Raw genomic sequence first — 25,778 nt, forward strand, 5'->3', positions numbered from 1 at the left:
AGGCTCGAACCCCAGGGTGTGGTATGCAGGAAGCAGTCGATCCATGATTCTCTCTCATCATTGATGTTTCTATCTCTCCCTTCTGCTCTGAAATCAATACGAACATATTTTTAAAAAATAGAATAATAGCCCTGGATGGTGTGGCTCAGTTGGTGGGACATCATCCTGTGCACTGAAAGATGGCCGGTTCGGTTTCTTTCCTGTCAGGGCACATGCCCGGTTCCAGGCTCAGTTCTTGGTGGGGGACATGTGGGAGGCGGCTGTTCAATGTTTTGCTCTCACAGTAATGTTTTTCTCTCTTAAAAAGCAATTTTAAAAAGAGAATAGTGGATCCATCACGTATCTCTCTGTGTCTCTCGGAGCCCAGCCTACAGGCCTTACGTAAAGTGGTCCCGCGGAGCAGGCAGCTGTCACAAGCCGCTGGCCCCAGTGCCAGGGCTGCCCGCGCTTCCGGGGAAGCAGAAGCAGGTTACCTAGAATATGTAGACGTCGGGGTTTGGCGTCAGGAAGAAATGACTGTGACCCCCGTGAGCAATGATCCGGCCCCGTGACACCAGAGCAAAAAGAAAGCATGTCAGTGCCGCTCTCTGGGACAGCGTGGCAATGTCAAAGCGAACTCGCAGCAGATGCTGTCGGCCGCCGGGGACGCGGGGAGAGGCCTGGGCCCCTGCAGGCAGACAGGAGACCCAAGGCCGGGAGATGACAGGATGACGTCGTCGGTGGACGGCTCCTCCCTCCCTCCCTCCCTCCCGACTCCGCGCCGCCAGGGACCTCTCAGCCTTGTCCCCTTCAAACCTGCCGAGGAAGTCAAAGGCTCAACCCCTACAACCCCCGCCCCCTTGCCATCCTCCTATGAAAGTGAGAAAAGAAACCATATCTTGTTTATTTTATGTGACAGTTTCTTTAATAAAATATGACGTGTTTTATGGCAACACACAGACAACAGCTTGCAAAAAAAATTGCCCGGCTGGTGTGGCTCAGTGGTTGAGCATCAACCTATGAACCAGGAGGTCACAGTTCGATTCCTGGTGAGGGCACCTGCCCAGATTGTGGGCTCAATCCCCAGTGTGGGGCATGCAGGAGGCAGCCTATCAATGATTCTCTTTCATCATTGATGTTTCTATCTCTCCCTCTCCCACTCCCTTCCTCTCTGGAATAAATAAAAACATATTTTAAAAACACTCATCATTCTGCTTTCACATCTATCTATGTAGCCAGTGCACACACACTCTCCCCCTTCATCTCGCCCTCCTGCCTGCTAGCCATCCTAATTAATAATAATGAGGGTGAAATTACTTTCTCTTAGAATCCCACCTAGCAAAGGCTGAGGGGAAGCTTGTGTTACTACTTGAGCAGAGAGAAGAATTCCAAAGAAGCTGGGGAGAGGGAAGAGGAGAGGCAGGCGGGGCGGAGGGGGCATGTTGGAGGGTGGGCTGCTGAGCCGGTCCCCTCTGGTATTGTTATGCTCAGGGACTGTCACAGGATCCACTGCACCAGGGATGGGCTATTGGGGAAGGCGGGAGGGAGAAGAGCGTGTTCAGTGGCTCCCATGCTGTCAGTCAAAGGTTTGGTCCCTGGGGCACCCTCTGTCCTGCAGGTTCTGGGCCGACCACACAGAGAGAGGCCTGGAGAGGGTTGTCCTGGTGGGAGGGGCTGGAGCCTGCAGAGTTGGGATGGAAACGTGGCTCTGGGGGCAAAGAGGGAGGCTGTGAGGAGCCGGGCAAGGCCGGTGCCCAGGTGCCTGCCTCACCTGCCCGGGGCGTTGTGGAACCCTCTTGACCTGCACATCTCGCCGCAGTTCCCGCGACTGTATTTTCCTCAGTCCCAGCTTGTCCTTGGCTGCGGGTCTCTGTGATTTGAGGCAGGTCTCCTCATTTCCAGCACTTTTCCATTTATTAAAGGGATATTACGAGATCAGATATGCCAATAAACAGGAAAGGGGAGCTTCCAGGCTTACTCTGTGGGTCGGTGGGATGCTTTCCAAGCAGCGCCCCAAGGGAGGACATCCCCACGCCAGCCCAGCCGTGGGCAGGAACCCCAGCACAGACATGACCTGGGCAATGGGGGGGCTGCCTCCCACGGAGGCCACGCAGGTGGAAACGTACGCTCACGGTGGATCCAGAAAGTGAGCTCTCCTTGTTCCCTAAAGTCTTTTTTGACAAAAAAGGGGTGTATTCGCAATTTACAAACGATGCCACTGACTGAAGACGGCAGCAGCAGCTGACAAACACTCTCTTCTGGGCCTTGCTGTGGCTCAGGCCTGGTAAGCATGGACGGTCTTTGATAATTTTGATAAAACACAAGGTAAGAAGATGACCACTTACGAAGCTCCTCTTCAGTACCAGTGCTGCCTCCTACCCCCACCCCCATCTCCACCCACCCCTTCCCACCCTATGCCCCTTGCTGGTGCCAGGAATATCACCCTTTAAACCCTCACCTGCCACCTTCTAGTCCCATGGCCCTGACATCGCCACCTCTCTGAGCCTCTGTGTACCGGTCGGCAAGGTGAGGGAAACCCTGCCTTTACCACGGGCTGGGGAAGAGCAGGCAAACCCCGCAGGGAAAATGCAGAGTGTGGAGAAGCCGGCTTCCAGCTGCTCCCGTGGAGAACAATGCAATCGTCAATGAGTAACAATGCAGAATAAACGCTGTGTTTTGCGAACTCGGAGCTATAGAGCGACTCTGGCGCACCCTGTACATCAGTATCAGGAACATGCCCACTTTCCGCCTCATCCTCTGAACTCCAAGTAAGATTAATTGGTAACCTACCTGGACGCCCTCTAAACGCGCAGCCCAAATGCCCTCCTGCGGGAGCCAAGGCCACCGTGGGGAAGGCAGCGATTTGGAGGCAACGCGTTTGGGTGGTTGCATAAGCGTCGATGTGCTCCAGGGTCCGGACCAGTCAGAAGTTCAGGTAAACAAGTGACGACAGAGACAAGTTGCGGCGTGACCTATGGCTCACGTGATGAGCGGGCGAATCCACCGCCAGAGAGAATATTGATCTCATTGGGGAAGCAAAGTATTTTGTCCTGGTTTCCAGGCGGGCTGTTGGCTGGTAGGCAGAGCCGTCTCTAAGCTTCAGAGGCCGGTGATGTTCTGAAAAGCTTGCAAGGCTCTGCAGTTGATGCCACGCTTCATAACGATGATCGTTGCTGTTCAAACCTGTGTTTCCAGGGGTGACAATTCTCCCGGGAAGTCTGAAAGGCTACCCCGTAGACAAATGCCCCCCACGCGGTGCTGGTGTTCAGGCCCCCGGGGGCCTCGTAGACACACGGGTGACTCAGTAGGTCCAGACCGAGGCCTGTGACTCTGCACTGGAACCAGCTCGCAGGGCATGTGGAGGCACCTGCCCACCGACCACACAGCGGAGGGGGCCCTCGCGCACACCTGTGGCCCTGCCTCTGGGAGTGCCCACCCTCACCCGGGTGGCCTGCAGGTGAGCTAGAGCACGAGGAGCCCCGGGTCAGGCCTAGGGCCCGGGAGCCCAGCTCGCCGTCGGCCCGTGTTGGCCGCGGGGCCTGTGGCACATTATTTTGGCTCCCAGCGTCTCAGCCTCGTCCCCCGTCCAGGGCCACAGAGCTCCGGGGAGTGGCCGACGAGATGACGTGTCTACGTGGATCTGAGTCCGATTACTCTCAAAGGCAAGTCCTCACTCAGGTCCCCAAGGAAAGCAGTTTCCTTTCCATCAGCTGCCGCACCCCTTCCTCTGCGGGACTTTCTGGGTGGCCTCAGGCCTGGCCCCGAAGGCTTCTAGAAGGGGTCCTTGGATCTGCGTCTCCAGCAGGGGAGCCCCCTTTCCTTTGGAAAGCCCTGTTCGAATCTAGGGATGACTCCCCAAGGTTCTCAGGTCTGGGGCGTGACTACAGCGAGACGACACTGTCCGAGTCCCTAACCCTCCCCACTCTTGCTGCATCGAGTTCTTTGCTGCCCAAAAGAGCTGTGTGTTCTCCAGGACACAGGCCCGGCGACAGGGAAGAGGGGTTGTGTGGGACTCCCTGTTGTTCGTCCCTGGTCCTGCCCAGCTTCCGGTTGTCCCAAGAGCCCCTGACACTCCCCTCATTAAACCCAGAGGTCACCTGGGTGGGCGGCAGCCGGGAGCCGTTTTGGTCGATTTAAAAGGGTGACTCTGTCTAAAGAGTTGATGGTTCTAGAAAGTAGATGCTCCTCGGTGGCCAGGGAGGGGGAAGGGGGCAAGCATCGGCCTATGAGCCATTTCACCAAAGACCCCTCTGCGCCGGCCGTGGCCGTGGGGTCTGAGCTTGACACACTGCTCCATTGAGTCCTCTCGACAGGTCCCATTTCACAGATGAGGAAACCGAGCCTCCAAGAGGCAACTGTGCTGCTCAAGACGACACGGCTATTACGTAACAGGAGCAGGTTAGAGGCTCGTGACCCAGCTCAGCGCGCCGGACGCTTCCCACCGGTCATATCTGAGCTGGGATGGGGGTCAGGAGCAGGGCTGCCATCCTCAGTGAGGGGTGCGGGGCCTCCGTCACCCCGAGAAGCTCAGAGTGAAGATGGAGGTGTCCTCTGCCTTCCTGAGGTTTAGGATAGAGAGCTAAGATGTAGAGCCGGGTGGTACCTGCAGGACCCAGGTCAGGGCCAGTGTGGCTAATGACCACCTACGAAACGGTGAGCGGAACAGGTGCTGGAGGGGCTGCGCAGCCGGGGGCCTGGGAAAGGCCCTGACATGGCGTGTCTCTCCCTGGTGGCCGCTGTGGGTGGGTGGCCTAGCCAGTCCCCCACCCATCTAGCCATTCCCGGTGTTAACGTAAAAAAACACATCAAACCTGTAAAGAATTTTCATGAGTTGATTCGAGCCAAACTGTCGACAATTGTCAGAAAGCAGACTCTCAGCGTATTGAGACAATGCTCTGGAGAATGGTGTGTGTTTTTTGTGTGTGTTGTGTTTTTTTTTACCTTGTTTCATCCATTACAATCAAAGAGGGAGATATAAGTGGGTCACAGGAACTCCATTGATGATAGATTATGGAGGCGGGAGAAGGCAAGTGGGGAAACCTCTGGGATTGGATGAAACGTAAAATGATAGACACATGCTTCTTTTACTCAGGGGGGTGCAGGAAGTTAACAGTCAACAATTAACTCAGTGACAATGAGGGGATTTGTGGTCTCTGCAGAGGGGTGCCTGTGCTTTGAGGGGCCCGGAAAAAGGAAAATTACCTGACATTCCAAGGATATGTTGTCGTAGATGCAAAAAGACAATAGGCTCTTTAAGGTAAAGATTGACCTTGTCAGGGAAGATACCGGCCTAGGACGTGACTACCCACCGTAACTGCTTTTAGTTAAAGTTTTACTTTAGGACCATCCTTTGTGGTTACTTTGGATCTCTGAGTTTGCAAGACCACCATGCAGGCCTCCCCTGAGCTGTCAGGTTAGCAGGTGGCCCTTTTTCGTCTACACTGGAGACAGGATCACACCTGAGTCGTTTTTAGACATTCCATCCTAAAATAAAGTCAGGTACCTACATGAATATTTGCTGAAGAAACAGCCGAGTGAGTGAAAGCAGCTCACTCTATTCCCCTGGGTATGTTTCGGGAAGCGGTTCATCCACTTTCAAACACATCTGACCCAAGCAACTCTCTGGCAGACCTGCCCTGGGCCTCAGCACATGTCTCCAGTGCTGCTGCCTGCTGCCCTTCCCAGGTGCATGGCCACCTGCTGCCCTTCCCAGGTGCGTGGCCACCTGCTGCCTTTCCCAGGTACCTGATCACCTGCTGCCCTTCCCAGGTGCGTGGCCATCTGCTGCCCTTCCCAGGTGCCTGACCACCTGCTGCCCTTCCCAGGTGCCTGACCACCTGCTGCCTTTCCCAGGAGGGTGACCACCTGCTGCCCTTCCCAGGTGCGTGGCCACCTGCTGCCCTTCCCAGGTGCGTGGCCACCTGCTGCCCTTCCCAGGTGCGTGGCCACCTGCTGCCCTTCCCAGGTGCGTGGCCACCTGCTGCCTTTCCCAGGTGCCTGACCACCTGCTGCCTTTCCCAGGTGCCTGACCACCTGCTGCCCTTCCCAGGTGCGGACCTTCTTGAACACAGACACAGGACAGGCCGAGACGGTTGCTTTAGCCTCTGCCAGGCACCAGCCCATGTCAGTCAGGCAAGTGGCATTTCAAACAGATCAAGTTCAGCAAACTAAACCCTGCAGTGAATTAGAAATTCCTTTTGATTAAAAAAAAAAAATTAAATTAAATAAAAAACCTCTGGCTGAAGGCTGGAATGAGCTGGTGATGGTGGGCCAAATTCTATGGATTCCTGACAAATGTTTAGCAGACAATGAGGGTGAGGGGAGGGTGAAGGGGAGTGCGGTGGGGTATCTGCTAATCTGCTCCTTTCTCAAGGAGATGCATCCGGAAACCACACAGGCCCCTGGAGTCAAATCATTTGTATCCACACGCTCTACACATACACCTAGAAATCACGCTCGTATGCATGCGTCTACCATTTATCTCCAACCACTAGACAGCGAGAGCATTTTCATCTACTGAAAATGTATAAATTATTTGTTCCCTTAAATTATAGATGGCGTATTGTAACAAGCCCATGAGAATGGTGAGTGTGTGTTAGAAAAGTGTAATCCTGTCTGCACGCACCTCTCGCTGCACCGTGTGCCCCGCTCTGTGCTGTGCCTCACGCTCATTATCCCCTGCATGTCCACAGCTGCCCACAGAGAGGGGTGTGCAGTGGTTTTCAACTTGCTCTCTTAAGATCAGAACCAGTTATAAAAAAACACACACAAACGTTCCATGGAAACTCCAATGTATGGAACAGATGACATTTGCCTATGAGGTCGCAGCAGACTGGCAACCTCCTCAGCCATGCCCACTCCCCACCCCCACCCGCACCCCCACCATGTGACAGGCAGGCACGGGGCCCTGGACACTCGCCAGCTGTGTGCGTTGGGGTGAGTGGCTTAAATCTCTTGACCCGAGGAGAACCAAGATGGCGGCATAGGTTAACGCCGGAGTTTGCTGCTTTGAACAACTACTTCAAAAGTGAAACCAAAAAACGGAAGGGACATCACCCAGAACCACAGGAACGCTGGCTGAGTGGAAGTCCTACAACTAGGAGGAAAGAGAAACGCACACGGACACTCAGAGGAGGCGCAGTGCTGAAGTCAAATTCTGAGGTGCGGAGTGCGCGGAGCGGGCTGGCGGCGGAGGGCGCGGTTGTTGTTTTCAATCGGGAGGGAGTCGCAGACTCTGAGCACCAGATCCAGGCGAGTCTTTAGGGACCCAGACTCAAACGGGAGAAGCGGGACTGTCTGGCTTCGGTCAGAGCGAGTGCAGCTTTCTCTCCCAGCTTTGCAGCGGGTGCTGGGACTCAGAGAGGCAGAGCCCCTTGGGACAGGACTGAGAGCCGCCATAACTGCTCTCTCCGGCCCACCCTGTTGATCCTGTGCGACCCGCCCCGCCCAAGCCCTGCACAGAGGCATTTGCCGGATAGCCTCAGGCAAAGGCTAGATTAGCACCTCCCTAGAGGACAGAAGTTCTCTCACTGCTGACACAGCTGATTCTCATAGCCACCTGGCCTGGAGGTCAAACCCTCCCTGGAATTAGCTACAACAATCAAGATTTATCTATAAGACTGCGAACAAAGACCACTAGGGGGTGCACCAAGGAAGCATAACAAAATGCGGAGACAAAGAAACAGGACAAAATTGTCAATGGAAGAAATAGAGTTCAGAACCACACTTTTAAGGTCTCTCAAGAACTGTTTAGAAGCTGCCGATAAACTTAATGAGATCTACACGAAAACTAATAAGACCCTCGATCTTATATTGGGGAACCAACTAGAAATTAAGCACACACAGACTGAAATAACGAATATTATACAGACGCCCGACAGCAGACCAGAGGAGCGCAAGAATCAAGTCAAAGATTTGAAATGCGAGGAAGCAAAAAACATCCAACCGGAAAAGCAAAATGAAAAAAGAATCCAAAAATGCGAGGATAGTGTAAGGAGCCTCTGGGACAGCTTCAAGTGTACCAACATCAGAATTATAGGGGTGCCAGAAGATGAGAGAGAGCAAGATATTGAAAACCTATTTGAAGAAATAATGACAGAAAACTTCCCCCACCTGGTGAAAGAAATGGACTTACAGGTCCAAGAAGCTCGGAGAACCCCAAACAAAAGGAATCCAAAGAGGACCACACCAAGACACATCATAATTAAAATGCCAAGAGCAAAAGATAAAGAGAGAATCTTAAAAACAGCAAGAGAAAGAAACTCAGTTACCTACAAGGGAATACCCATACGACTGTCAGCTGATTTCTCAACAGAAACTTTGCAGGCCAGAAGGGAGTGGCAAGAAATATTCAAAGTGATGAATACCAAGAACCTACAACCAAGATTACTTTATCCAGCAAAGCTATCATTCAGAATTGAAGGTCAGATAAAGAGCTTCACAGATAAGGAAAAGCTAAAGGAGTTCATCACCACCAAACCAGGATTATATGAAATGCTGAAAGGTATCCTTTAAGAAGAGGAAGAGGAAGAAAAAGGTAAAGATACAAATTATGAACAACAAATATGCATCTATCAACAAGTGAATCTAAGAATCAAGTGAATAAATAATCTGATGAACAGAATGAACTGTTGATTATAATAGAATCAGGGACATAGAAAGGGAATGGACTGACTATTCTTGGGGGGGAAAGGGGTGTGGGAGATGTGGGAAGAGACTGGACAAAAATCGTGCACCTATGGATGAGGACAGTGGGTGGGGAGTGAGGGCGGAGGGTGGGGCGGGAACTGGGAGGAGGGGAGTTATGGGGGAAAAAAAAAGGAACAAATGTAATAATCTGAACAATAAAGATTTAATTAAAAAAAAAAAAATCTCTTGACCCTAGTTCCCTACCTCTGATGCCGCCCCCAGAGTTAATTGTGAGAATTCAATGAGATAATGTGCTTACAAAAACAAAAGCAGGAAAACCTCCCCCGTGCCTGGAAGTGGGTGCTAACCATGATCTGATCGGGATCTGCCAGCGGTGGGGTTCGCCAGAGGCGTCGCTGGCGTGGTTCCCGTGGGAGCCATTGCATCCGGTCCTCGGTGCGGTCGTGGGACAGGAGGAGGCCACGCCAGGCTGTGGTGTGAGTACAGTCCCACGGAGGGTGCCTGTGGCTCAGCCCCACCGGGCACTGTGGGGGAATGTGCGAGTCATACTCCCCAGCTGTCCTGCCCGGGGCACTGGAGCTGGGGTACCCATCCACCCGGTGCCCCTCAGCTCCAGGCTGTTTCGAGGCACTCGGCTGTCTGCACGGAACAGCCACGTGGCCCCCCGCCTCTGGGCAGTCCCCGCAGGGTGAGGGGGCCGTGCCGGTGCTGGTGGGAGCTGGTGGAGCAAGTGGGAGTGAAAGCCGGCAAGGGGCCAGGTGCCTTGAAGTGGGACAGTTTCCCTGGGGGCAGGGGTGGGGCCCCTGAGAAGTGGCCCCTGAGAAGTGGGCTTCATGCCCCAGCCGTGCCTCCACGGGATTAAATCAAAAGATGAGGCGCCACCAGCCCCTGCGGCCTTGTGTAGGGCATTTTGTTCCTGGGGGCTCGCCTGGCAGCCAAATGGAAGACCTAGTTTTCCCAAAGCCCAGAGCCCCAGCCCCAGGGCATTGGAAACACACACACCTGTGCCTCCTGCCGTGGATGGAACCAGGTGTGCCCGGAGGATAGTGGGAGCCACGGAGGACAGTGGGAGCCACGCTGGAGAGCAGCGCACGTGGAGACAAGCTGGTCCGGCCCACGCCGGGCTGGACCCTCAGCTAGCGCCCGGCCTGCCGATGCTCACACCAGCTCTGTGGGCACCTTGGACTCCTCACCCCCATTTCCACACGGCAGCCCTGACGCCCAGACAGGTTGGATGACTCCCCTGGGCCCCAGAGCAGGCCAAGGCCAGAACAGACAGCCAGGGCTGAATTTTCAGGTTCACTCACCACCCTGCCCTTCAATTAACCCGGGAGACCCAGAGCGGGGAGGAGGACTCCCGCCTGGCTAATTGGAAAGAGGTGGCGGGATGGTTCCCGATCCGACCTCTCCAGGTGCTGCCCTGGACCTTGTCCAGCTGCCCAAACCTGGAAGCAAATGAGACTTGAAGGAGGGCCAGTCTCTTTTTCCGCTGAATTAACCTGTGTCGACTCATTTCCCATCCAATTCCAAGCTGTGGCCTAGACGCCCTAATTAACATCATAAGCAAGGACGTGTCCGTTGGGAACGTTCGGAGAACATGCGCATATAAACTTGTCCTCCAAACCCATCCCAGACACTAATCAGCCCGCTGGGTTCTCCAAGGGGCTAGTCCGCCAAGTTAGACCCCGGGACAGGCTCCGGCTCTCCCTGGCCCCAGAGACCAAGGCCGCCCATCCTGTTATCTCCTTTATTAGTATCGCTCTTTGTCCGACCGTTGGCTTTATCATCTGACAAACAGGGATCCCACTCCCAGGTGCCAGCTCAGAGTGGCTGTTGGGATGATATGGGATGACACGTGTAACGCAATTACTGCAACCTTTGGCCCGGACCGCCCTCTCCATAACAGGTTGGTGGGGTTACCATTTTCTGCTTTTCTGAGGCCGGAGGGGACTGCAGGACTGTCTGTCCATGGCTCTCCATCGTTTTAACCATTTTAAAAAATATATTTTTTTCTTGATTTCAGAGAGAAAGGAGAGGGAGAGGGAGAGAAACATCAGTGATGAGAGAAAATCAGGGATCGGCTGCTTCCTACACGCCCCACACTGGGAATGGAGCTCACAACCCCGGCCTGTGCCCTGACCTGGAATTGAATCGTGACCTCCTGGTTCCTAGGTCGACGCTCAGCCACGGAGCCACGCCGGCTGGGCTGTTTTAACCATCTTTAAGTGTGCAGCTAGAGGCATTAAGCACATGCACCACCAACGTCTCCAGGACTTTCTTGATCTTCCCAAACCGTCACACTACCCCAACTGCATGACAACTGGCCCGCCCCCTCCCCCAGCCCCTGGCAACGGCCGACAGTGCCACTTTCCGTCTCCATGACTGTGACCACGTTAGGTCCCTCCCGTAAGAGGAACCGCACAGCGTTTGTCCCTTTGTGTTTGGCTTATTTCACTGAGCACAATGCCCTCAAGGTTCATCTGTGTTGCAATGTGTGTCAGAATCTTTCCCTTTAAGACAAAACTATATCCCATTGTGCATGGATCCCACGCTGTTTACCCTTCGTCACTTGCTTCCGCCCACTGGCTGTTGTGAATAATGCTGAGAACACGGTGTCCTCACTCTTTTATTATTATTTTGTTGCTGTTAATCCTCACCCAAGGATATTTTCCACCGACTCTCAGAGAGAGTGGAAAGGAGGGGGAGAGACACAGAGAGAGAAACACCGATGTGAGAGAGACACATCAATTGGTTGCCTCCTGCACACCGAGGTACCTGCCCTTGACTGGAATCGAACCTGGGACCCTTCAGTCCTTGGGCTGACGCTCTATCCACTGAGCCATACTGCTTAGGGCCTTCATTCCATTTCGAAAGAACAAACAGTGGGCCTTGCTCCTGGTGGGGGACATGCCTGACATTGGCAGGTGCGTGCAAGGGACTCCTGGGGAGGGCTCACTCTGCAGGGTGGGGTGGTTCTGACTGGCCCAGAACTGGTCCGGGGCCTTCCCGCCCAATGGGCCCTGTGTGTTGGCGGCGGGGTGTGGGGGGGGGTTGTCTGGAGAGCAGGACCCTGAGGGCAGCGCCCAGCATCCTAGAGAGGAGCCCTCGCCCTCTGCAGCTGGAGGACCTGCTGCCCCCGCAGGACATGGGTGGGCCTCCCGGGCGTTCCGGGCTCTGCACCGAGTGACCTGTGTGGGCTCCTGGCTGAGGGCGGTGGCGGAGCCAGCCCGTCTGCGGGACAGCTTGCAATTACCGAGACCTTTGGCCCAGTGCACCCTCTCCATGAAGGGTTTCCACAGTAGGTGGGGGCATCGTTTCCTGCTTCTCTGAGGCCGGAGAAGCCAAAGTTGCCGGAGCCTTTGGATGGGTTACCCCCGGGGGGGTCAGACGTCCTCCGGGAGGAGGGAGAAGAGAGGCGTGTCCTTGCTGGCTTGTTTTCCACCACAGCTTAGACTCCCTGGAGAAGTGAGCCGTCTACCTACTGCTCCAGTCTCTCCCCCGGCCAGGCCCCCTGAGGGCAGGCTGGACCCTGGTCCCCCTGCGTCCTTCCTGCCCAGGAGAGCTGGCGGATGCGCCTCTGCCTGGGCTGACGGGCTCAGGGCCCGGTGCCGGCCCTTCCTGCTGGCACTACTCTCCCCTTGACTTTGACCTTGCTGGAAGGGCAGGCGGGCTCCTGCAGGAATCAGTGGGGCTTTTTCCCGAGAGAAAGTCCCCACTCAGGTCACTGTCAGGGCTAAGGGGCTGTGACTCGATGGGGTCGAACATTTGGGACCACTCAGACGATTCTGTAAAGTTGTGGGGTTTCCTGGGGATCAAATCATCTGATGACTCTTGGTGACCAGGAGCACCTGGAGTGCAGCCTAGATCCCAGCATCCTGGGGTGTGGGGGACGAAGGCAGTCCCAGCCTCTCCCCCGGACGGTGTGGGAGCCAGAGACAGAGGCTGCAGGGGACTGTGCGGGACATGGGTGGGCGTGCTTACCAGTAGCATTCGGATGCCTGGGGAGCAGAGGGCCCCGGGCAGCCCCAGCAGGGGGTGGAGCCTGGGCCTCTCTGCCGGCCACCTTCCCTCCTGTGGCTGCTGAGCCTGAGGGCCCAGGCACCGCAGACAGAGAGGGCGCCTGGCCTGAGCGGGTAAGCGCTCGCTTTCTCACTGCCTGGTCCCAAGTCTGACCCAGTGTGTGGGATGGACGTTCCGCTCCCGTATTACTCAGGGACTGCAGTTACTTCTGAAGGTGACCTCAGGGTCACGGCTCACCTGAGCTGTCACTCCGTGTTCGGGAAGGGAGAGAGGACAGGCCGGTCTGGGTGAGGCCATTGGGTAATTACGCCCTGCCAGATTTAACTCTTCAATAAAGATTTACCAGAAAATTAAATGATGATCGTAAGGCATCCGCCCAGAGTGAGCCTACGGTTCGTCTGCTTCCAGTTTTAGCCTCGGGGCTGTTCGACCTTCCGGTGTGCGACCTTCCATACGTAGTTTTCCCTCCCTGCTGTTGCCATGAGCCGCGCCAGGCACAGGGCACGCGGGGAAGAAAGGGACACGTCTGTCCCAGCCCCATGAGCTCCGCGTGGGGACCATCCGACAGGCGGGAGACCAGGACCCTGGAGGGCAGAGTGCTTGGAGACACAGGGGACAGGACCTGTGGCAGGGAGGGCGGCAGGGAGGCATCTTGGGAGAGTAGACTCTAAGCCAGTGATGGCGAACCTTTTGTGCTCGGCGTGTCAGCATTTTGAAAAACCCTAACTTAACTCTGGTGCCGTGTCACATAGAGAAATTTTTTGATATTTGCAACAAATATCTAGTAAAACAAAGACTTGTATTTTTGATATTTATTTTATATATTTAAATGCTATTTAACAAAGAAAAATCAACCAAAAGAATGAGTTCGCGTGTCACCTCTGACACGCGTGTCATCGGTTCGCCATCACTGATCTAAGCTGACCCTTCCTCTACAGGCAGAGCACACGTGTAGGCCCGACGTGTGAGCCACAGAGGTGTGGGACAACCGTGCCATCTGACCACCTGGGAAGTGAAAGGGGAGAGATAAGAGGGCGCAGGAAGGACGGGCTGGGGGTGGGCTCCACGTCTTCCGGTGGGTCTGGCTTGGGTTCCTTTCTCATGGAGGCAGGTTAGTCCCTTCTGATACAGACAGCAATGGGAGGTGCTGCCACGGCCAGAGGGCCAGCATGGCAAGAGCTTGGAGCATGGATGCTGCAGGCTGGGTGGGGGGCGGGAGGGGGTGCAGTGCTGCTAACTCTTGGTGTTGGGGGGCAGGATGTGCTACAGCCGCGTTCATCCAGGAGGGAGCATGGGTCCAGCTAAGGAGGTGGTGATGGGCAGGGAACTAAGGCTGTCAGAAGCAGACATGGCTAATTCTTTTTTTTGTTTTGTTAATCCTCACTCGAGGGTATTTTCCCATTGATTTTTAGAGAGAGTGGAAGAGAGAGGGAAAGACAGAGAGAAACATCAATGTGAGAGAAACACATCGATGGGTTGCCCCTTTCATGTGCCCCCAACCAGGGCCGGGGAGCAAGCCTGCAACCAAAGTACATGCCCTTGACCGGAATCGAACCCGGGACCCTTCAGTCCACAGGCTGACGCTCTATCCGCTGGCCAGGGCCAGGCACCTCTTGTTCTATTTGTAGAGGAGAAAAGTGGTTTCAGAGGGAACCGGAAACACATTTGTGGTCCCCAAATTAAATCAGGTCATTTTATTCTTACTCCTCTGGTTTCGGGAAAGGAGGAGGTGGAGAAAGGGGAGCAAAGAGGCAGAAAAGAACAGAAGGGGGGGGAGTGAATGTAATGCCCGGGGCATGGATTCTGAGTGACCCCTCCGTGTGCTAAAAAAAGGGGGGGGGCCCGGCACAGACACCGGGGCCCCGTTTTTCCAACCGGTGCCTCAGCTTCCCCGGTTCCCTGAGGTGCGACCACTGGTTTCCTGTCATCAGCTTCCTACCCCAATAGAATCCCAACGTGGTCTGTGCCGCCTCCATGTTCATGTGCTGCTCACCCAGGTCATCCCCCCCCCCCCCGATGACCTTCAGGTGACCCTGAACTGTAAAATCTGCATGCTAGTCCCCTGACCCCAGAAATGTGGGGGGTTTGGGTCGTGGGTTTTTTTTCTCCCACAGAGAGTTAGAGATTTGGAAATAAGCTGTAGGAGCAGCAGGCAGGATGTCAAGTCACTGTCCACTGTGCTACTCATTACTGTTAATCCCGGCACCCGGGTGTCTAATTGGCATTATAAAATGTCTCCGGGGAGAGAGAAGCCCCAAACACTTAGTAGCTGTAATGATCCTGGATAAAAATAATGAGCTGAAAGAAAGCCTGGCGTTTAAAAAAAATATGATGCTCCTTAAATGGTAAAATCTATTAGAAATAAATGGGGAAGAGCTCACATTGAACGCACGCCTTTTACGGGCCAGACGCGTTGCCTATATCACTCTCAAGATCGTTTTCAAAACAGGGTCCCGAGGTGGGTAAGATTGCTCCCATGTTTCCCAGGGGAAGCTGAAGCTCCAGACAGTCAGCCAGTGCCCAGGGTCACGCGGCTGTAAAGCAGGCCCGTCTGACTCCATAGCACACGCTCTTCCCAGGACACGGGACTGACTCCAGGCGAGGGCATTGTCACATGGCAGGGGCCAGTGTGTGGGCTTAGCTGCAGCGGAAATTCTGGTTGGACACGAGAAGGGACTTCCTGATCGTGAAGTGGTGGGACGGATGGACAAAGGACAGATGGCTTTTACTTATTGTTTTGATGGTGATTGTAGGGCTTGGCCAGGAGAGCTCTGTCATTATACTAATTACTAATTACCTGCTAGTCATTGTCATAGTATTTTCAAAAACAATTGCCTGCTGAACTTCTAAACCCTGTGAAGTGGGTGTTACAGTTTCTGTTTACATAATAAGGACCCTAAATCTCTGGGACCTACCGGACCTGCTGAAGGTCATGCCCTTGGAAGTCAACCCCGTAGGCCTGAGAACACATCCTTCGCGAAGTCAGGCAGGTCTGCACGTGCACTTTCTCCCACTATGACGGGGGGTGGGGGGGGGCGGTTGGGGGGCGGAGGGGATGGGGTGGGATGACTCCTCAGATGTCCATCAAGGCTTTGTTTTCTAAAAGCAAGATGGCGGCAGTTCAAGGACAGTTTCCAAATAGCGAAAGGATGTCTGGGGATTAGATGTTGGCCCACTTACCAGGGCAGAGGCTGGTGAGGCGCTGGTGCTGGTGGTGTTGGCAGGGAGGGTTCCAGGAGGCCATGGTGCCTGACCTTCCCGCATCCAGGTGACACCGGCAGCCTCCGCAGGGGCCAGACAGGGCCCCATGTCCCTCGGTGCCCGCCCCAGGCAGGCGGCCCACAGACGCCGCCCTCTCAACCGCTCGGGGTCACCAGTCCTGCCAAGTCCAGGTTCATATGCCGCCTCTTCTCAGCCCCCATGGCCACTGCCCTGATTTAGCCTCACCCGCGTCCTCCCTGAGCCTCTGCTCCAAATCTCTCCCCTGGAATCAGGCTTCCACTTTGCCGCCAGACTAATCTCATTTTTTTTAATTAAAAAAAACTTTTTTTTTTTTTTAGTTTCTTATTCAATAAATACACACTCATTCTCAAAAAGCTGAAAGATGGGGAAAAAAAATCATCACAGAGAAAACCAACCTCAGATGCTGGATTATTTTCTCCCAGTTGTTCCAATGTGAACATCGCGGTGACAGCTGGAAATAAATGACTCTGATGGCTGTCACTAGGGTGAGAGGGCCCTGGGGCCTAAGACACAGCACATCAGAGGAAAGACCAGGTCGTCCTCCTCCCTCCCTGTCCCAGAGGAAATCAGGGCCCACATGTGGAAGTTCAGTATGTTCCTCCTGTCCGGCCAGAGAGGCCCCGAGACCAGCTGGAGAACCTGCAGTGAAAGACTATTATTCGTTCTCCATATTTTCTAGAATTCACCTCTCCAAGGACATTACACGTTCCATTGACAGAAGGTTTGGCCGTGCGGTTTGTTCTGGCCAATGGAACGGACGTGCGAGTGGCTGGCCAGTGAAGTGGGAGAAGTGGTGTGCACCAGCTCTATGCACGTTTCCATGTTTCCCGAGCTCTCCTGTCCCCCTGCATGTGCCTGTGTGTCCTGGACAGGGCTGCTCCCCAGGGCTGGAATGCAGGGTGTGGGGCAGACATGACCCCCACTTGCAGCTTGAGATGGACGTGACTGTGAGCAAGAGATAGACCTCTGCTGTGATCTGCCAAGGTTTTCCTTAGGGGGGGGCGGGTGTCATTCGTTCCTGTAGCACAAGCCTGAGGTGACTAGTACACTGCTGTTAAGTCACGCAAGATGGACGCATAGACCCCAGGCAGATCTAAAAGCTGACGGTCAGGAAAATCCTACTAAAATGTTGAGTTCAAGGACACGTGTGGAGGGGATATAAGAGCAGAATGTGCTGGGAGAGAGCATGTTCTTGTGTAAGCGGACGTTACTCCAAGGGAGAAACCAAGGAGACGAGATACACTCTTGACCATGCGAGCCGCCGTCTATCTAGTGCTTCCTGCGAGATGACGGCTCATGTCCTTGGGTCGCCCCCCGAGTTCTAGAAGACAGATGCCCACTGTCAGCCGCATTCTGTAGATCAGGACACTGAGGGCGGGAGAGGTAGTAACGTGCACGCTCACACAGCCCCTCCACACAGAGCTGCATTTCAGACACGGGTCTCTCTCACTCCAGCAGCCGCCCACTCAGTCTCCCAAGGGTGACTCCTGGCCAGGTGCCTGCAGGGCTGGCCAGCAAAAGGGAGCTCCTGGCCGCGCGGGGAGGCAGGGGATGGTGGCAAGATCCACCAGAGCGACTCGATCTTGCAGCCCCAGAAAGCACCGGTCTTCCTTGCATTCTGAGGGAAATCCCTCAAAGAAAGCTGTGGTGGGTTTGTCATGGTTGCAAAGTCGAGATCTAAAATTAGAGGCGAAGTCAGAACGTGCAGAAATGTCAGCTACGTACACGCACATGCGAGGTTTTCTCCCAATGGAACAGTAAAGCCGATCCTATCAGTTATAATGAGTTGGGGCGCAGGGGAAAGAATCCACGGGAACTAGTGGATGCCAGAAGGGGAATTTCTGGGAAGAGACGGGGGTCGTTCCCAGAACCAGGAGACGGGAAGACGCTGGGGCCTCAAGAATGTTGGAAGCGGGAGCCCGAAACCCAGCAGGGCTCTCGCGCCTGCTCCTGGCTCTGCTTCTCTTTAGAAAACAGCTCCTCATCCAGCTGCCGTCAACCCTCAAGCTCCCACACCGTCTGTCCCAGCCACCTGGAGGGAGACGGCTATTTCGTTTCCAAAAATCCTGGGAAAGGCTTTGATTGGGGTGCTTCATTCAAATGTCCACGTGCAAGCCATCTACCAGAGCCTGGGGGGTGTGGTCACGTGCACACACATGGCAGCCCCTCTCGTGTTGCTGCGGGGAGTAGGTGGGAGGTTCTGCAAGAAGAGCTGGGGGCAGGGCAACCATCCCATAAGCACGTGGGCACCCCAGAAGATGGACAAAACCAAAAGCCATAACAAGAGTGAACATAAGGGACCCTGCCTCTCAGCGGCAACTGACTGGAATAGCCAAGCAAACCCCTTACCATCTTTTCCGCATGCGTGTTCTGCTACAAGGTCGAAACCATTGTTGTAATGTACCTCACGAATCACAGAAGGACGCCTCAAGAAGTCGAATTAAAGAGTCACATTTATTGCAGTCCGGGACTATGAGGGGCCATTCCCAAATCTCATAGTGAGTAAGATGGTCGCAGCTCCAAGGTTATATAGGCAACAAATCACAAAGGTATTGATTACATCCCAGGGTTTGGAATGAGGAACCTGGCTCGCAAAAAGCAGTTTACAGAAGCAGAATTAAGCATGTTAATTATAGTTTGGGGTCTCGGGGTCACTGAATTGACAGAAATACATTATCTAGAGCCCTCGGGTCTGGAATGAGGAACCTAGTTTGCAAAAAGCAGTTTAAACGGTATGTTATAAACACATTATCTAGAGACCTTGGGTAACCTGGGTTAAACTTAGGCATGTTATCTAAATTACAGTTTTGGGTCTAGAGCCCTCTGACCTTGGGATAACTGTGCTGTCCTTCCCAGGTGAAGGAAAAATGTGCTTTCTAAGACCAGTAAGATAACAATCAATGGGATAGTCATTCAATCGAATGGGATGATTTATATAATTTAGAAAATCAAAATAACCTGTCCATTGTTAAACAAAGCAAATAGATACCATACTTCACCATATCCCATCGGCCAAGTTCAAGCACCGTCAGCAGAGACCGACGCCAGGCCTGAGGTGAGAGATGACAGGAGGAGGGGTTCACCATCACACCACGGTCAGCCCTTTTCCCAGTGGAAAACCAAGCCCAAACAATACCCACAATTCCGGGCGTTGGTTAGGAATTTGAGAGTTTGCAGTGCGCACACTGAGAGGGAGGGGTGTCTCCAACACACTCCACTCAACACGTGACACCCCCTACTTGCACCTGTGCTGCCTCTTGAATAAAACCCAAACTCCCGGACTCTGTGCACGTGGCCTTCTGTCGCCAGGCCCTTGACCTTCTGTCCTGCTTCCCTCCGAAGCGCTCCCCAGAGTCACCTGATTCCAGCGTGTCCATCGGCTCATTGATTTACTGACTCTGTCGTTACACATTCACTCAGCCAGGCACTGGAGAGAGACGCATGAGTAAGACCTTCTTGCTGATTGGGGGACCTCACAGCCTGCGAGGAGGGGAATGAGTAACCAGGGACCATCTACGGGGTGATAAATGCCACGTTAAAGGGAAGCCTGCCAGCATGCAGAATCGCAACGACAGTCTGCACAGGGCAGGAGTGGGCAGGGCGCGTGGTAACTCGGTTTGGCTCCCAGAACCCAGGGCCAGTGAATCCTAGGCGATGTCTGTTCCAGCTTCTCCCAGAACTCGCCCCCTAAAACTCCGTACCACCTCCAGGTGACTGTCTTGGCTGACTCCTTCTTTAGCTTCCCCCGGTTCCCAGGAGAGGAGGTACCATTGAGACAGGAGCGGGTGCCTTTGCCTCAGGCCGTCCCAGCCCCTGCCCTCCTGTGCGGCAGGTGCTGCCTGTGGGGATGGCTGGTGCCCCCCTCTGCTGTCCCCCAGCCCACCCACTCCGTTTCCATGGCCACCAACAGCGCTGCTTTCACCAGGCAGGCCTGCCTGCCACGCGTCTGGGCCTTTGTGCCGTTGTCAAAATTGACATTTCACTTCCCAGCTGTTGACTCGCCTTCTGTTCTCGCCTCGTGTGCAATTGCCCGGAGGATCTCTTTTCTTTGGGGTGCACTGCTTACCTGGTAACGAGGCCACGCTAGGAAAGAGCGCTCAGTCTGTGAAATTAATTACGGAGACACGCAGGCCTCTGCGGGGCTCTGCACCCAGGGCGTTCTGGCTGCAGAGAGAGGAGGCGCCAGGGGCTGGGTGAGCAGCTGGGGGGCAGGCAGGTCCCCGGATTCTGGCGGCACATGGGCATGTGTGAGCTCTTCTGTGTGTCCATGCCTGTGTGTACAGGTATGTTTACAGACACCCGTGGGCCTGGGGCCGTGTTTGCAGCATGAAGGTGACCTTGCGTGCCCCAGGCTTCGGGAAGGCAAGAATTCACTCCCGTACACGGTGCTGACCCATAGCAAGGAACACTGGACTCTGACCCTGTGCCCGGTTCTGAGCTGGCGCTGGGCATTTGAACATGAACGAGCTGAGATTTCCACCCTCAAACGGCACCTACACCCAGGAGCAGGGTTGCTCAAGCCTCACATGATTGACATCTGGGGCCAGCGAGTTCTCTGCTGAGGGCAGGGCGTCTGGGACACAGCCAGACATTTAGCAGCTGCCTGGCCTCTCCCCTCGAGATGGGAGTAGAAACTCCCGCTCCAGTGATAATCGCAACGGTCCCCCAGATAAGATCCTTAGTGACACAGGCCACATCCCTCTTATCATCTAAGTCACACAGTCACAGGTTCTGAAGGTAAGAATGAACCGTGTTTGGGGAGCCTGGCTCAGCCTTCGGGGGGTGGGGGGTCATTTCCAGAGCCCAGGGCAGAGGTGGGACCAAGTAGCCTGGCCTGGAGGACCTTGTCCCACCTTGTTTTTATATATAAATCAATGTATATATTGACTTCAGAGAGGAAGGGAGAAGAAGACCGAGATAGAAACATCAATGATGAGAATCACTGATCTGCTGCCTCCTGCACCCACCCCCCCACCGCCCCCCTGCAACCCGGGCATGTGCCCTGACCCAGAATTGAAACCGTGACCTCCTGGTTCTTAGGTCGACCTCAACCACTGAGCCACGCTGCTGGGCTCGTGTCCCCCGTGGAAAACTCTGAGGCCCCAGGCCGATCTGCACTGCTTCCCAACCTCTGCTCGCCATCTGGGCCTCTTGTCTCTGGGGCTGGGTCTCAGGAACCAGGCTTCCCTGATGCCACCCACCTGGGTAGGGGTCATGCCCAGGTCATGCCCACACTGGGGGATGAGCCCTCTGAGAACTCTCATTTGGAACCTTGAGAATGGCTGTTCTCATTCTCGACCCGCCCCCCACTCATCCCCCACGTGTTCGTGTATCCACATGTCTTTTCAATTATTATTGATTAGGGGTACTAGTCCCAGGTATCATTTCAGGGCCTGGAGATACATCCGTGAACAAAATAGGTGAATGATAAGTGTGCAGTGAGTGCACATATGGCAGCAGGCCACACTTAGGCATTCTTTATGGCTCCCCATCCCTTCCAATGGGGCCACTGATCTTTCCCTGTGTAAATCCAGCCCGTCTGTCTGTCTGTCCTCCAGAGATCCAGCACAGAGCTCCTTCCAGCCCACACACCCAGCCCTGCCAGGCCTCACTCCACAGGGTCCACATGCCCGCACATGGAGGAGGATAGAGAGCCTGCATTCCTGGGCCTGCCTTCAAGGTCAAACACAATTTGACCCCCGCCTGCCTCTGGGGAGTCTCCTCAGTCCTGGCAGCTTCCTCTGCATTCCCATGCACCCCGGTGTCTCTGCTCCCGGGTCCCTCTTCCTGCAGCAAGACCAGGACTCACTGGCATCTACAGAGGACCCCCGCATCTTTGCCGGCTTCTGGGGGTAAATCTCTACTCTGAGCGCTGGGCTGGGGGAGGTGTGGCTGCCCCAGGCGTTGGGGTCCTGGTACTACATCCTGGGCTTGGGTTTGCTGATGGGAAGTGGCCAGGGGGGTCTGGAGGCAGCAGGACCTAGTACGTAGACAGGTTCCATTGCTGACCAGCTCTGGTGTGACTATAAACGGGCCACTTCAACTTCTTCGCTGGGGAAAGGGGCCAACATGAACTTCAGGGGCACTGGGTCCAGCCACCTTTGCAGTTGCTGGGCAAAAGGGCTCAGTTTCTCCATCCCTGCAACGGAAGCACCAGAGGGCCGTTGGGGTGAATAGAGCTCACAGGCAGGTGGGCGGCGGCACACGGCAGGGGCTCTGTAAACAGGGATTATTACTATTGCACGACTGTGTGCCTTCTGCCATCTGTCTAAGCATCGCCCGTCAGCAGGACCCTTTTCCACAGTCCTCACCACGTCGGTGGGGTCTCCCAAGGTGCCCTGCAGCCACCGCAACCAGAGTAGCTGGGCTGTGCCTGCAGCAACAAGACCAGTCTGCCCGGGTCTGAGCTGGGACTAGCTATAGGCCTGTTTGTGTATATTCTGCAAACTCTGAGTGGAGGGATGGAGTTTTCTTGGTTGCAGCTAAGCCACCCTACTGGGCCCAGGGCCTGCCCCAGTGAACGCGTTGATTCTCAAGTTCCGTTTCCACCGCATCCAGCGGTCATTCCCAGAACCCCCTGGGCTCCCAGCTCTGTGTGGCGAGCACCCGTGGGCCAGGTGTGATTGGCACCTCTGCAGGGCGAGGAGATGGGGCTCAGGGGAGAAGCTCCTCCCACCAGACATGCTCTGAGGAGGGCAGGGTGGGCACCCACAAGACGTGGGGGGAGGCCAGCCAGGAGCCGGGGATCGGCCCTTCTCCGGCCCTCCACCTACCCCGCAGACCCCCGCCTGGGAGGCTGGCACAGGAGCCAGCGGGCATGTACTGGGGGGGGGGGCGGGCTGGGGCCTCCTCTTGTCTGTAATCTAAAGGACGTCTCTGTGTCTCAGCCTGGTAAGCACGGATTTCATTTCTTTGAAAACGCTCCTGGGGCATCAGACACTGGGGAGACTTATTGCTGAAATGAAAGCTTCACGAACGTGAAATTGGAAAAGGTCTGCAGGGGGAGAAGGGAGCTCTCGCCGTGGCGCAGGCTGCTGCGCGGGGGACGCGGGGGTGTTTGTGGGTGACGATGAGGAAGGGGACACAGTGCACACCCCACTTCCAATCACCCCTCTTACGGGCAGGGCCGCTGGTCCCCTCTGGGCCTGACCCCGCCCCCACTCTACATGCATACGGAGAAGGGTACATATCTTCCTACCCCCCAACCTCGGGCTTTTGTTTTGGGGGAAAAGGCAAGACTCTAGTTGTACAGAGGTAGCAGCTGCCTCGAAATAGAGGCACTGGGCAATGCTGAGAGGAGAGACAGGGGTTGGCCTTTAGGAGAGAGGAGGAGGCACAAAGCTTCGGGACAGAGGGTGGTGCTTGCTCTGCTGTGCCTCAGTGGGCTCATCTGTGAAATGGGACACTGGTAACAGCACCGATTCGCCAGGTTATGATGAGGGTGTTTGGAAAGTGTCACCTGTTTAGAACAATGCCTGGCGCTGAGCAAGTGTTAAAAAAACCCTGTTAACTGTCAGTGTGAGTGAAAGCCAACAGGGAAGGGCGGTCAACAGAGTCAGCCCCGGACGCTTGCCATTTGCACCCTGTGACAGTTTGACCATGAAGAATATTGACTACGCATCTTACATGCTGGGAGGTCACAGGAGGGTGTTCGAAAAGAGGGACACACCATAGCCTAGGAAGGCAGTGTTAGGTTTTTATAACGTGCCCCAAACTGACATAAAATGCCCCATCTAGGCATTTAGCAAAAGGGTGTCATTTAAATAGAGCCAGGCAGCCCTTGGCCAGCCTTTAGTCCGCCCTCTCTGTATCCCAGGTCACAGCTGAGGGCACAGTCTCGGAGACGCAGGGACGGTGCCCACAAAGCCAGGGCAGCCGGGCGCTTGGCATCTTCCCTCCGGAGCACAGAGCATTCGGAGGCGGGTGACCTCCCCTAATTAGGAATATGGGGGAAATGGGGCAGCACCAGCTGGAAGCCGTGAGTAAATGAGCCCGTGCTCCAGGTGACTCCTGCTGGGGTAGTTAGAGGTGCACGCGGGTACTGAGCAGGAGGAAGACACGCGAGGCCTTCTCTCCCTCCCCGAAGGTCCTTCCTGCTCTAAGCCTGCCTGGGCCCGCGTCACCAGCGGCCCATCCTGAGGGGGGCGTGCAGGGTCAGGGTGCAGGGAGGAGGCGGCGACCCTGAGAGGGGCATGTCGGGGTCAGGGTGGAGAGAGAAGGAGCCGACCCTGAGAGGGGGGTTGTAGGGGGCATGTCAGAGTCAGGGTCAGGGTGGAGAGAGGAGGAGCAGGGTGGGAAGGTGATTCGAGTGGGTGGTGCGGGGCGATGTCTAGGCGGGCTTCCAGGGAGGCCACCTGGGCCGAGTCCCCCCGCCCCACCACCTGCGCCACGGCCCCTGTGGCCCCGGCCTCCGTGCGTGCAGGCCGCCCACCTGGCCTGAGCCACGTTCCTGGTTAAGAGCGCAAAGGGCCAGGTGTGTCCCAGAACAGCTCTGGTCTCCCGTGACTGCGGAGCCCGCGGCCTGGGCGGCCTGGCTGGCCTGGCTTTTCAGGTTTGCGCCCAAGAAGCAGGAGGAACGGCGAGGAGCCTCACCGATCCCTTCCCCACCCCCGGCGGACGCTGACCTTCTCCGCTACTTCCTGTTTGCGTTTCCCTCTCTGTCTTCGCTTTGCCCTTTAGAAGTGATGCCCACAGTCAGACCCCTCTCCGGCCCACAGGCCACAATGGGCGCTAAGCGGATATTCACTGCAGGGATGATTTTTTCCTCTTTCCTGTGAGAGCCAATGCCACAGGCCTGCCTGGTGGGGGGAACAGGACTCAGCCCCATGACCCCTTCCTGCATCCACCCCAGACACTTCCCCGGGAGTTTCTGTGACGGAAAACACCGTGGTCGTTTCCAAACACCGAAGAATGGGTCACACGCTTACTCGCAAGATGCAGACGTGTGATTATAGAGCTCGGGGGTTTACAGGGAGAAACCCCAAGCCCAGCGACCGAGGTCTTTCCATTAAAAGATGAGACCTCCCCGGTTGGGGAGGAAAAGTAACTCTCCTTCTACCCTCATTCTTCTCATTTTCTGGCTGAACTTTTTTTTTTTTTTCGAATCAGGAAGGAAAGTTTACTTAGAAAGTCACAGGTAGACCTGAGCCCTGGAAGAAACGGGTTCAGGAAACAACTTATAGCTAAAGAAGGGCCTTGGAGCTTAGGGGAGGGAAGGAGAGAGAAGACACACCTTGAGGGACCAAAGATGGAGAGAGAGGGGACGCCCTGGAGAAAGTGGCCGTGGGAAAGGCACGGGCCTGCTCCATGGACAGAGCCGAGGGGAGCCCTCCATCCCAGGGCTTTTATCTGGAGGCCTCAGGGGCGATCCTAGTGGAACGTTCATCCGCCTTCCAGGTGTGCCCCCTCGTGCTCTCCACTGATTGGTCGGCGCCAGGGGTCACGAGTCAATGCAGCTGGCCCTGGGCGGCCACGGGTCTCTACACCTGACCGTGCTGCTTCTCTGGGCTGGAGCCGAAACACAGCTGAGGCCCACGGGGCGTCTCCAGGGTTGAAAGTCTGAGGAGTGTCCGACACGGGCCCAGGGTTTTGCCCGTTGCTAAGCACCCAGGGCTCTCCACCTGGCGATCCCCTGCACCTGGCCCATTGCTCCTGCTCTGCGCATGCCTGTTTACCTGCCTACCACGCCCTCCCCTCCCCCAATTCTTTAATGGAAGAGGGGGCAGGGTCCCTTCTGTAGCCGTCTCCCGCTGAAAGGGGGCAGCGTTCCCTGTCAGGGCCCAGAGAGCTTGCTCTGTCAGAGGGGAGATAACGCCCAGGCGAGGAGGTTGAGATGGGGCCTAAGTCAGCAGGGCGGGGTAGCGCATATGCTTAGACTAGAAATAGGG

At 55.3% G+C, this 25,778-nt stretch overlaps 1 protein-coding gene and 2 long non-coding RNA genes across 3 annotated transcripts in view; 2 read left to right on the top strand and 1 right to left on the bottom strand.

The window, feature by feature from the left end:
- The window catches only part of CCN4 (cellular communication network factor 4), a 967,918-nt gene that overhangs the window by 194,721 nt on the left and 747,419 nt on the right, over nt 1–25,778 (top strand). The gene's annotated exons all lie outside the window — the stretch shown is intronic.
- LOC132219767 (uncharacterized) lies at nt 18,347–20,147 on the bottom strand. Its single transcript, XR_009449608.1, has 3 exons — nt 19,958–20,147; nt 18,652–19,371; nt 18,347–18,576 (listed from the first exon to the last, which is right to left on the bottom strand). It is a non-coding gene; the product is annotated as an uncharacterized LOC132219767 (long non-coding RNA).
- Nucleotides 20,879–24,060, top strand: LOC132219768 (uncharacterized). The gene is made up of 3 exons (XR_009449609.1): nt 20,879–21,743; nt 22,779–22,883; nt 23,708–24,060. It is a non-coding gene; the product is annotated as an uncharacterized LOC132219768 (long non-coding RNA).

This window comes from Myotis daubentonii, chromosome 17, assembly GCF_963259705.1.
Source record: "Myotis daubentonii chromosome 17, mMyoDau2.1, whole genome shotgun sequence".
NCBI classification, from domain to species: Eukaryota; Metazoa; Chordata; class Mammalia; order Chiroptera; family Vespertilionidae; genus Myotis; species Myotis daubentonii.